Source organism: Choloepus didactylus, chromosome Y, assembly GCF_015220235.1.
Source record: "Choloepus didactylus isolate mChoDid1 chromosome Y, mChoDid1.pri, whole genome shotgun sequence".
NCBI lineage: Eukaryota > Metazoa > Chordata > Mammalia > Pilosa > Megalonychidae > Choloepus > Choloepus didactylus.
In genome coordinates this window covers 34,800,614-34,812,836 of record NC_051335.1, presented here as the reverse complement: position 1 = coordinate 34,812,836, position 12,223 = coordinate 34,800,614, and the positions used below count along the sequence as shown (strand labels likewise).

Below are 12,223 nucleotides of genomic sequence, written 5' to 3'. Positions count from 1 at the left end.
AGTTACAGTTCTAAGGCCATAAAAGTTTCCAAACTAAGGCATCAACAAGAGGATACCTCCACTAAAGAATGGCTGATGGCCTCCAGAACACTCCTGTCAGCTGGGAAGGCATGGGGCTGGCGTCTGCTATTCTTTTGCTCCTGGGTTGTGTTTCAGCTCCTCTCTCTCAGCTCCTGTGCATCCTTGCTTCTTTCTCCCAGGGCATTTCTCTCTAAGTGTCTGGAGATCCTCTCTTAGTTTCTCTAGGGCAAACTCTGGGCTTCATCTTAGCATCTCCAAACGTCCTTCTGTCTGCATCTACAAGCATCTCTGAGCATCTCTATCAGCCCCCAAGTGGCTCCAAAAGTCTCTCTCAGCAGCTCTGTGCTCCTTCTGTCTGTGAGCTCTCTTATAGGACTCGAGATTTAATTAAGACCCACCCTGAATGGGCGGGGCCCACACCTCCATGGAAATAATTCAATCAGAGGTTCCACCCTAATCAGCAGACTGATCCGTCTGCCCCCACAAGATTGCATTAAGGGATATGGCTTTTCCGGAGGACATAATATACCCAAACCGGCACACAGAGGAAAACTGAAACCCACACCATGAAGCTCTTATTCCCTGAAACACAGTTAAAGCCACCACATCCTGTTACTTCCTCCTCTATAAACTGGACAGTCTTCATTACCACCCCCTCACCCCCCACCCCTATCAATGCCCTGAGTGACATGAAGAGAGCTGAAGGAAATCAAATCAGCTTGAGTTGGCAGAATGAGGAAGGACAGCTCCTAGGGGACCTGAAAGGTAACAGAATAAGGCTGCTTACTTGATTGGAAAGGAGGAGGCCATGAGGACTTCCAGCAAGGAGAGAAGGTGGCTCAGTCATTCAATTATTTATTTGTTCATTCATGGTGGGAGGAATATAATTGTTATTTTAAGAGCTGGCTGCAGTTTGAGTGTGTTGGCTCTGGAGGAAGGCTGAGTTTTATTGGAAAAAATCTGTTTTTAAAATCATCTTATTAAGACCACATAGCCATGAGACACGGAGCCAGTGGGCACAATGGAGGTGGAAGAGGCAAGATCAACGAAAATTAAATTGCTCTGCCTAATAAAGTAACAGGTGCTTTTCCCTTTCCTCTGGTGAGCCAGAAAGAATGAAGTTTGGAAACTCTAAAACTGATGAGGAACCTTGGAGGGAAGATGAGAACAAAGTAGTAGACAGGACATAGGTGAGAGGGCAGCACTGATACTGGACATCCTGTGGGGCCAAAGGTCAATCAGGGCTCATATTCAATTCTGTTTGTTATTTTGTTAGGCTGTAATTCCTCTCTGTTACCTTGAAAGAATTAATCCTCCTCATCATCAATGTGATACTTATTGAGAATGTACCATAAACAGATACTGTGCTGTTCAATGTACATTATGTCATTTGATTTTCACAACTCCATGAGGTAGATGTTATCAGTATTCCCATTTTTCAGATGAGGAGTGAAGCTGAGAGTGGCTAAGTAACTTGTTCAAGTCAACTGGGTAAAAAGGGGTTCAGCAAGGATATAAGTCCACATCTGTGCTCTGGGACAGTAGTCTTTAAACTTTTGTGATTGCCCAGTTTATCAGTTAAAATTTTTTGAGCATGCATCCTCAGTTTAGGAATATCTATTTATAGATTACATACATACACCAGGTACTAATTATCTATATTATGAACATATTATATATCTATATTATAAAATGTATTTACAGATAGAATTTTAAAAAGGATAAGATAAAGGTGAGTTAAATAATACCTGTAAATATGTTACAAATCCCAAAGGCTTTACCCTGTCATTAGTTAATTTTTCAAGGCATAATAAACATTTAGTGCTAGGTTCCTCATTAACAATAGTGATTTAATATCAAATTGCATATAGTCTTGATAATCTCAATTTTTTGCCAATTTCTTTTCACATCTGATTAGCTTGTCATGTAGCCTACAAAAGGCGTATTCCTAGATTATTTGACATTTCAGTGGTGCCATTTTCTTGTCATTCATGATTGCATTGTTAGTGTTATCTTCAATATGCTATTTCATTGCAGGAAACTTTTTGAGGCACTTATCTACTTTGTGAGGGTTAGTTGAGTTAAAATTGGATGATATATTTTTTTACTTTAGCCATCCTAATGGGTGTGACATGATTTCTCATTGTGATTTTCATTTGCATTTCCCTGATGGCTAATGATGTTGAGCATCTTTTCATAAGCTTATTGCCTATTTGCATATCATTCTCGGGGAGATATCTATTCAGATCCTTTGTCCATTTTTAAATTATTTATCTTTTTAATTGCAAAAGTTGTTTTTATATTCTGGATACAATTCTAGATTTATGATTTGTAAATATTTCTCCCATTCTATGTGTTGGTGAGAATGTGGAGATATTGGAGCCTTCATGCATTGCTGATGGGATTGTAAAATGGTGCATTCACTTTGGGAAACAGTTTGACAATTCCTCAAAAGGCTAAACATAGAATTTCCATATGACCTAGCAATTCCACTCTTAAGTATCTACACAAGGGAAAAGAAAATATATGTCCACACAAAAACTTGTACATGAGTGTTCAAAGCAGCATTGTTCATAAGATACAAAAAGTGGAAGTAATCCAAATGTCCATCAATTGACAAATGGATAAACAAAATTTTGTAGCCATATAACAGAACGTTAATCAGCTATAAAAAGAAATGGAGTATAGATACAACATGGATGAACCTCAAAAACATGCTTAGTGAAAGAAGCCAGCCACACTAAGTCACATATTATATGATTATGTTTATATGAAATATACAAAATAGGCCTATCGATGGGAGTCAGAAAGTAGTTTAGTATTTGTCTGGGACTGAAAATACAGTTGAGGTTAAAATGGGGAATGACCGATAATGGGAATAGGGTTTCTTTACGGGGTAATGAAAATGTTCTGGAATCAGGTGGTGGTGATGGTAGCAAAGCTCTGTGAATATACCCAAATCACTAAGGTGTACACATTAAAAAGACGACTTTTATGGTAACTGAATTATATCTCATTAAAACTATAAGAAAAATGTGCCAATTAACTTGCCACCCATGAACTGCAGTACTGCTCAAAATATTGGCAGGCAGCCATGAAGGTGTTTTCTTTCTCACACCAAAACAGATTAATCCCATGCAGCCACTTTGAACAACACTGTTCTAAACCACTATGCTCTAGCAGTACACTGTACTTGCTTCTAGTAAAAGTATACAACAGACTAGCCAAGTCAGCACATCTCCAACTGTACCACTAGTCAAATTCCAGACAAGAGGCCACAGCTGAACATATAGGAAAGAGAAGGGATAATTGATAAAGTAATGTCATGAGAAATTGGGACCTAGTGTGATTTAAAGCAAGGGGAGAGGGATTTAACCAAGACAGAAATATGATCATCTACTCTAATGTAGATGAAAGGAACAGGTACAAATGGGTGCTGACGTAGGTAGTTTTATAGGTTTGACATTGAGAAATTAGGGAAATATCCTTCTGATGGTTTCTATTTTGTGTATGTGTGAGTATTAGGAAGTTAGGTCCTATGCTGAGTGGTTGAGGGGGTGAGAGGTTTGAAGATAGCAGATTTTTGCAAAAGTTGCTGTGGATAATTGGGAGGGTATGTTGGCCAGAAGCATATGATAGAACTGCCAGGGACTGAGGTAGGGCTGCTTAAGGTTAATAATCATGAATTTAGAATGGAATCAACCTTCTTTATATGTAACTTTCTCCAGCATATTCAGCTGCTGAACTTCAGGCCCAATGAGTTGGGTGGGGAAAAAATGAGAGGAAAGAGAGTTTAGGCATGGCACTGGGAAGGATTTAACTGAACTGCTGAGCCATGCAACACAAATAGGGTAAGGAGAAAGACAGATGAGGGAAAGGGCTGACAGATTGGGGCAGACAAAGGAATCAGTGGTTTGTGAGTCCGAAATATGGTGTAGAGCCAGCATCAGTCGAGAAAGAAAGGATTTTGTGGTCAGAGAGTGGGATACTTGAATCACTGGTTCTGAAGGTTGGACAATAATAGGAAACGACACAGTCTATGATGTGACTGTGGGAGAGAGTGGCTGAAGTGAAATGAGGAGAGGGTTTTTGGAAATAAGAAGGTTAAGGAACTGGGAGTTCAGGAAAGATGGAGCATGGTATCAATTGCAGGTTTTGTAATTCTTTTTGTTTTTTCTTTGCAAGAAGTTGGAGGAATCATGTTCTGGATGATTTTTGCTCCATGATCTGGAGCAAAAATGACACTACTACCATTTCTGGACCTCGAGGTACATGAAGTAGATGAGGTACATGAGAGAACAAACAACTTCAGCTTGCATTTAAGGGAGTCATATGGAAGGGGTATTCTCAAAGGAAGACTGGAAGGCATATGGGCAAGCAAAGGAGAGGTAGGAACACTGCAACAATTAGTCATGAGAATGCTAAGAGCACAATTATCAGTATTTTCAGCAGGAACAAAGATCACAGTTCTAGAGCCTCTGGATTTCAGTAAATGGATATTACTGCCTCTGAGCAATATAGTATAGGTTCTATTTTTACTGCCATAAATAGATTGTATGACTCATCACCACTGCGTAGATAAAGAAGTAAAGCCTGGAGAGGAAAACAGATTTGTCTATTGTTCCTCAGAGAGTAAATGTCGGATTCCCAGGGCAAGGTGTTTTCCCTATAGTGGGTTACCAACTTTTTTATCCCTTCTAATGGTGCTTAAAAGATGCTGTAAGAGTTAGTTACCACTTTCTTTTCTGGCCACCAGAAAACGAGATGTGGCCAGGTCTGCAAGGAAAGGTTATGTTCTGGGGCTCCTTTATTCTGCCCTCCAAGAGCAGGCTCCCTGGAATGAATGAGCTTCTTGGTTCAGCTCCCATGGCTTTTGGTCCTTAAAGTTGAGAGACTCAAGAGTTAGGAAAACTCTGGATACTTCCGTGGCTGGTTGATTGTGGTAAGGCAGACTCTGGAGGTTTAAATCGTCTACCCACTTTCCGCTTGAATCTGGGCATGTTTATGACATTTGACCAATAGAGTCCTGGGAAAATGATACTATGTGACTTTCATGGCTGGGTCCTTAAAGGCCTTGCATATTCCACCTGGATTGCTGGAACGTTAGCTTTTGAAACTCTGAGCTGCCACACAAGAAGTCCAATCACCCTGAGGGCACCATGCTGGTGAGGTCACAGGCAGGTGCTCAGGTGATCAGTCCCAGCCGAGCCCAGCCTTCCAGCCATCCACACCAAGACACCAGACATGCAAGTGAGGCTGTGGTGGGACCTCCGGACCAGCCCACCAACTAGCTGAGTGCCCCTGAGTGATCTCTGTTAATGAGGGTCATGTGGGTACAAGAATCACCCAGTGGAGCCCTGCCTAAACTCCTAAATCATAGAACTCTGGGATATTGTAAAATGGCTGTTGCTTTAAGCCACTGAGTTTTGGGGTAGTTTGTTGTGCAGTAATAACTAACCAGAATACAGGATCAGAAAAGGCAAGCACTCAGTTCCATCCCCTTATTATTCTCATTCCCTGCCACATTCCCCACCCCTATTCTACCTTGCACTGCTGACAGACAGGACTCCTGGCAATTCTCTGAGTGTGCCTTCCACTATACTGCCACTGTGCCTTTCTTCTTACTAGTCCCGCCACCAGAACTGCCTTTCTAATCCCCCCAACTGAACTCTCACCCATTACTCCAGGCCTAGCTTAGAGGTCCACTCCTTTGTGCCTCCTTTCCTGATTGCTCCAGGGAAATGAAGAGATCCTTTCACCATGATCCCTTGAGAACTTTTCATACCCCTTCATCTAGCACCTATTCCAGAGTTGTGATCCATTGTGGTCTGCCATCTTTACTTCTAGACTATGACCTCCTTTAGGGCAGGGACAAGGTATCGTTATCTTTGGTATCTACTCTAGTTGTAAGCATGTTGCCCAAGTGGGCTCCCAGAATGTGCAAGGGGTCCTGATGGGGTGAGCCCCATTCCCGAGAGGGAAGGCAGCTTAGGTAGGAGCAGGTAGAAGTTATGGCATGGTGAAATCAGCTTTATCTGGCAGTTTATTATTTCAACCTATGTACAGGGTTGACTGTTGTGGGCACTGGGAATGAAAAATTGGCCCAAGTGCTGGGCAAAGAGCAAGGACTACTAGATATTCCCATCTTTTGAGAATTTCCCACTTCATTGTGTGATTTGTAGGGCTCTACTTGGTAGGAGATCTCAGAGCTGGTAGGTCTAAGCAAGTGGGCAGCTGTGGGAACATGCCACCATGTGTTACCAAGTGGTTAGAGGTTTGAAATGACTATTCTCATGTGTCAGCACTCAGTGAATCTAGAATTAGCCATAAAGCCTGACCATACGAGTCTGGGAATCATGGCTTGAAGGTTACAGCCTTAGGCTCAGGGAGGAATGAAAGTCATTTAGAGAGAGAGAGAAAAAGAGAGAAAACAAAACTCTCCCATAGCCCTAAAAGCCTTGCTTAAAGACTTCTAACCCCCAAAGTCATTCTCCCAGGTGAGGACCTCGTTCAGAATTTGGCATGGAATCTGACTGCTACCAGCTCTTCTACCTCTCCCCCAAGAGCACTGAGAAACTGCAAAATCTTTCACCTGACTTCTGAGACAGGGCAGCTTGACCAGCCACAAGATTATGAACAAGTCATTCCTATGCCAGGATCCTGGTTTTTCAAATGTAAAATGTGGGGTCTCAGCTGGCTGGTCTCTGAGGGTCCTTCCTGTCCTGCCTCCAGCAGCAGCAACTGAAACTGAGACTGAGCCTGTGGCCTTTCCCTTTGATGAGGCCCTGGCCACTGGCCACCCCATGAACAGGGCTTTGGCAGTTTTCCAGGACAGGTTGGGGCTTTTGTACTTGACCAGTCCAGGAGGTCAATTAACAGTAGGTTAATTACACTCCAAGTTGCCCAATCTACTTGTATACTGAATAATTATTTGATGAGGCTGATTAAGAGTTTTGGGATGGATTTTTAATTCCTGTGAGGTGCCCATGATATGAAGGTGACAATGTGCAATTAACAAGGCAACAGGTGTCAGTGACCTTACAAGGAGAAGAAAGTTCTGACCCAGCTTCATTTGTTCCATACACAGAGAAAGTATTTGGGGAAAAGCTGTAACCGGGAAGGGGACAGGGTGTGCTGAGTGAAACACTGTGCAAGCCTCCTTGTGATGGATTCGGAATTGGAAAGCTGTCCGGCGCCGCCCCGCCCCGCCTCGAGTCCTCGGTAGGCCGGCGATGGGGACCAGAGAGATAAGGGGAGAGAGGGTGCGGACAACGTCTTACCCGGAGCACTTGTGATCACTCAGGACTCGCGGTGGTAAAGCAGATGAACTTTTAATGGGACTAGGCAATCATCATCTTTACAGGTTCCACCCGGGGCGAGACACCTCGGGGGAGAACAACCTCGATGCGGCCGTCAGGTACGGCTCCTTGTGGGCTGTCTCCCCGAGCTTTGCCCGGGAACTTTCTTATAAACCTTGCGTGTATCCAATGGGCTAACGCTACGCACACAAGCATGATTGGTGAATACAGCGGGTGGTTACATACATCAGAAGCCGGAAGCAGGATGTGGGCGCCATCTTGGCACCACTCGATGGGCGGGGGGACTTTGGAGCAGGTTTACAGCGCATGCGCTATGCCCGTCCCGGGAGACGGCTCTCCACATCTCCCCCTTTATTATTTATATCGACCCAGTGTCCCCAGTGATGAGTGTGCTCCCGTGAACCCAGATGGCTCACAATTTGTTCCGGTGCTTTGGGGAGTCTGGACTAGGTCTCAGCCATTTAGCGGCGGAGCCTCTAGCACCGACCAGAATGCTCACCTCATATGGAGACAGGAGAGTCCGTGAGCTGGAAACAACATGACTCTCCCTGCAGTGCTTTGCCTTGCAACTGGGGGACAAAGGCGGGGGCAGGGATAGCATTAACCAGAGTCGGAGGCGTCACTAGGCGTCCCTATGCATTGGCTAGAGTCAAGTCTGGCCACAACTATGACTCTGCCTTAGGGACCTACCTGAGACAAAAATTATGACTGCTGGCGTCGCCCGTTATACCCGGGACACAGCTGCGCGCTTAGCTACAAACCTCGCTCCCGAGTGCCCCGCCCGAGGCGGCCAGGATGGGGTATGGCCATCAGAATGGTCGCTGTTGGGGGTATCAAAGGTGGAGGACATAGCCATCATAGTGGTAACACGGTACTGCCGCGCTTGAAACAGGCGTTCTAGCAAAGATTTAACAATGACTAATCCCACCAATAGTCCCACCATCAAGAGAATCCAATTAGTCAAATTGGGCCAAGAGAACCAAGAGGTGACTTGGTCCCACAGATTTTTTACAGTCTCGCCCAGTGTGGAAAGGTCGAAACTAACAGGCTTCAATTCCCTAATGTTCTCAAGTCCCTGAAGGCCGGAGGCTTGGTCCAATGGCCCAGGCCGTATATTCGTTGGCGTTTTTGACAGCTGCTCCCCGGCCTCCCCAGGTGATGCCACGGTTCCCACCAGTCTTTCCGGAACCCACACTGGTTGACGTCCTGGTTCCTGGGGAAAAACACAAACAGAGCCTCCGGCCCAGCCGAGCACCGGGTCAGGGCCTTTCCACTGTGACGTGGAGGGAGCGATATGGCCCTTAACAGTCTCCCATATAAGGACTAGAATCGGGTCCAAACAGACACCCGTTTGGCGCGCTCGGTCTATATCACGACCAAGTTTCATCCAAGAGGGCAGATTAAGGCTGCCAGAACAAGGAAACTAGGGGGCAAAAGTGGCCACATCATCAAGAAATCGCTGGAGAGAACTTCTCTTAATTGAGATACCCCGCTGTTTCAAAAGGGTCTTTAAGGGGGTTAATAGGGGTGAGCTTTCAGACTGCCCCATGCTTGCAGTCGGCACTATCTCTTAATCACTCGGAGAGCTCTTCCGAGTCCCCGGGGCTACCTGAACGCCCACGGGCCCTAGTCCTCGTATGGAAAGGGGGTGCTTACCTTCTCGCGGTGATCAGTCGCGGAGGTCAAACCACGGATCCCGGGAGCACGTCTCCGTCGGGTCGAGGGGAACGCGAATGAGGTTCCCCGTACGGGCCACCACTTGTCCGGCGCTTTCTCCGCCCCGCCTCGAGTCCTCGGTCGGCCGGCGATGGGGACCAGAGAGATAAGGGGAGAGAGGGTGCGGACAACGTCTTACCCGGAGCACTTGTGATCACTCAGGACTCGCGGTGGTAAAGCAGATGAACTTTTAATGGGACTAGGCAATCATCATCTTTACAGGTTCCACCCGGGGCGAGACACCTCGGGGGAGAACAACCTCGATGCGGCCGTCAGGTACGGCTCCTTGTGGGCTGTCTCCCCGAGCTTTGCCCGGGAACTTTCTTATAAACCTTGCGTGTATCCAATGGGCTAACGCTACGCACACAAGCATGATTGGTGAATACAGCGGGTGGTTACATACATCAGAAGCCGGAAGCAGGATGTGGGCGCCATCTTGGCACCACTCGATGGGCGGGGGGACTTTGGAGCAGGTTTACAGCGCATGCGCTATGCCCGTCCCGGGAGACGGCTCTCCACAGAAAGCCCTAACGGTTGTCATCTTTTTGGCATTACTAGAAGCATGTTTCTCACCTTTTGTGGGGAGCCACTCCCTTAGAGACACTCAAGGGCCAATCCTGGTGTCTGCTGTGGGTATTTTGGGAGAGACCAAGAGGCAGAGGTCAGCACACCTATAAGGAAGTAATTACGGATGTGAGCTCTATCAATCTGAGGGGTTGCTGAGGAAAGCATTCACACACACAAAGATATGTGCAACTGAAACTCTCCAAGCCCTTCAACCTTGAGAAGGCTGCCGTCTGTTTTTGAAAGTGTCCTTCTCTGAGAGTGGACGACACGGCAGGAAGTGGCCTGAGCTGTAGCCCAATGGTAGGAGGATGAAATCTTGAGTCAGATACTACTATGATTTAGTCCTGCTCTCTCACCAGCTGACTGGCCTTAAGCTATCCTCTTAGCCTCTCTGAGTCCCACCCCTTCAGCTGGTTAGTAAAATGGCTGTGATAATAATTCATATGTCACAGGATTTGTTCTAAGTTGGTGGCCCCACTTGGGGAGCATCAAGAAGCCACCCAGGGGGGCAAAGTAAGGAGACCTCTGAGGGAACCCCAGTTCCTAAGGTGGGAGTGGCTAAGGCTTGCATTTCCCCTTCCTCCTCTGGCTTCCACAAAAGGCAGTGTGCTGGCTGCTCTGTTGATTACAATAAGTAAGGCTGGCACAATTTCCTACAGTGGAGAGCAAGAGATGGCACTTGGGAGACAGCAGCTGCCAAGCCAGGATCTGGGCTGAGGGGCAGGGGAGGCTTCACTTAGCAAGGTCAGTAATCAGGAAGGCATTGTGAGACTGCTCAATCAGGGGAGAGCCAGCAAACTCACCTCTGTGTATTAGTCTATCATAATACAACAGCTCTAATGTTTGCTTGAGATTTGTCTCAGGCTGAATCCAAGGTACGGGTATATGGTGGTTTGGACCTGTATGTACCCCAGAAAATCATGTTCTTAAAGCTAATCCATTCTTACGGGTGTAAACCTCTTGTAAGCAGGATCTTTTCATGAGGTTACTTCAGTTAAGGCATGGCCCAGGGCAGGTCTTAGTCCTATTACAGGAGTCCTTTATAAGAGAACAAAAGCCATGAAACCTGGAAGAACAGGGAGAGACCAGCAGATGCTGCTGTTTGCCTTGCCGTGTGGCAGAGGAGCCCAGGAACACCAGCAGCTGGTCTTTGGAAAGAAAGCATCACCTTGATGATGCCTTGATTTGGACATTCTCATGGCCTCAAACTATGAGCAAATAAATTCCCATTGGTAATACCAACTCATTGTATGGTATCTGCATCCAGCAGCCTAGCAAACCAAAACAGGGATTATCCGTGCTGCATAGTACATTAGTCCTTTACTAACAATTTGCTCCCAGATATTAATGTCAAAGTAGTTTCAGGGTTTCCAAAATTAACCAACTTAGTTTGACAGAGTCTTGACAGGGAAACACTACATTTACAGTGCATCTCACATGGTCAAGTGCCTATGAATCCCCCAGGAGTCTTGTTAAAATGCAGATTCTGATTGAAAGGGTCTGCAGCAGGCCTCAGAAACTGTGTCTCCAACAAGCTCCCAGGTGGTGCCACTGCCCTGGTCCCTGGGTCACAGCTGGGGCAGCAAGGGCCTAAGCGATGCTCAAGCCAAACCCTCCATGGGCCAGGCCAGGGCATCTGGACCCTAGGAAGTCGTGGTCATGGTGATGACCACAGCACTAGCTCAGAGTTGGGATTTCAGGGTGCAACTCCCCCTATGGAGTTCTGAACGAGAGAGGGAGACGCCTGAGCTCAGACAACTGCAGACGGAAGTAATGGCTCGATTCTTGATGCAACCTGGGTTGGAAGCCTTAGCTGAGATGGGCAGTCACAGCGGGCTTGTCAGACCCTCCCCCAAATTCCAAAGATGAGCCTACCCAGGTGTCAGCATAGCTGGCCAATGCCCAGCTTTCTCCTTGGGTCAGACCCCTCTCTGCTTGGCGGGGAGCACATCATAAAAGTGTTCTTGTAACTTGCTGAGGACAGACTGACCCCCCCGAGCAGAAAGGGAGGAGGGGGCTGCACCAGAGGGTTAGGCTCAGTGCCTTCGTTAAAGTCCCACCCATCAGTCACTACTTCACCCTTGGGGAGGAGAAAGGGAAAGGGGGAAAAAGTGGCCAGGATGTCACCTCTGAAGTACCGCACATGTTACTGTGGAACCAGGGAAGTGGGGGTTCCCACTCACCCCAACCTGCTTGAATGCACACGGCAAGGCAGGCTCCCTGGTGCTGTGAGGTCAGAGCCTTGAGAGGCAGTGGCTCCTTGCCACCCCCCTCCTGCGTCTCCCCTGTCTTTCTGCATTCTATTCTCTGCATAGTGGCCAGAGTGACCTTGTTCATCATAAATCGGATCCGCTCATGCCTCTGTTCAAAACTTGCCAGCGGCTTCCAGGCAGGTGCAGAATAAAACTGGAATCTCTCAATGAGGCCAGAAGGCCCGGCATGGTCTTATCCCCACCCCCACCCATCGTTACAGTCCAACTCCCAGGGTCTGCTCACCTTGCCTCACGTCTCCACCTGCCAGGTGCACACTGTCTCTCAAACACCTCCTCTTACCCACTCTCCCTTCTTTACAGTACTTATTATTACCTGAAATTATATTT

General features: G+C 46.7%; 1 pseudogene; it reads right to left on the bottom strand.

Moving 5' to 3' along the window:
* LOC119524093 overlaps window positions 1–11,936 on the bottom strand; it is a 46,992-nt pseudogene extending 35,056 nt beyond the window's left edge.
* Between the last annotated feature and the right edge of the window lie 287 nt (window positions 11,937–12,223).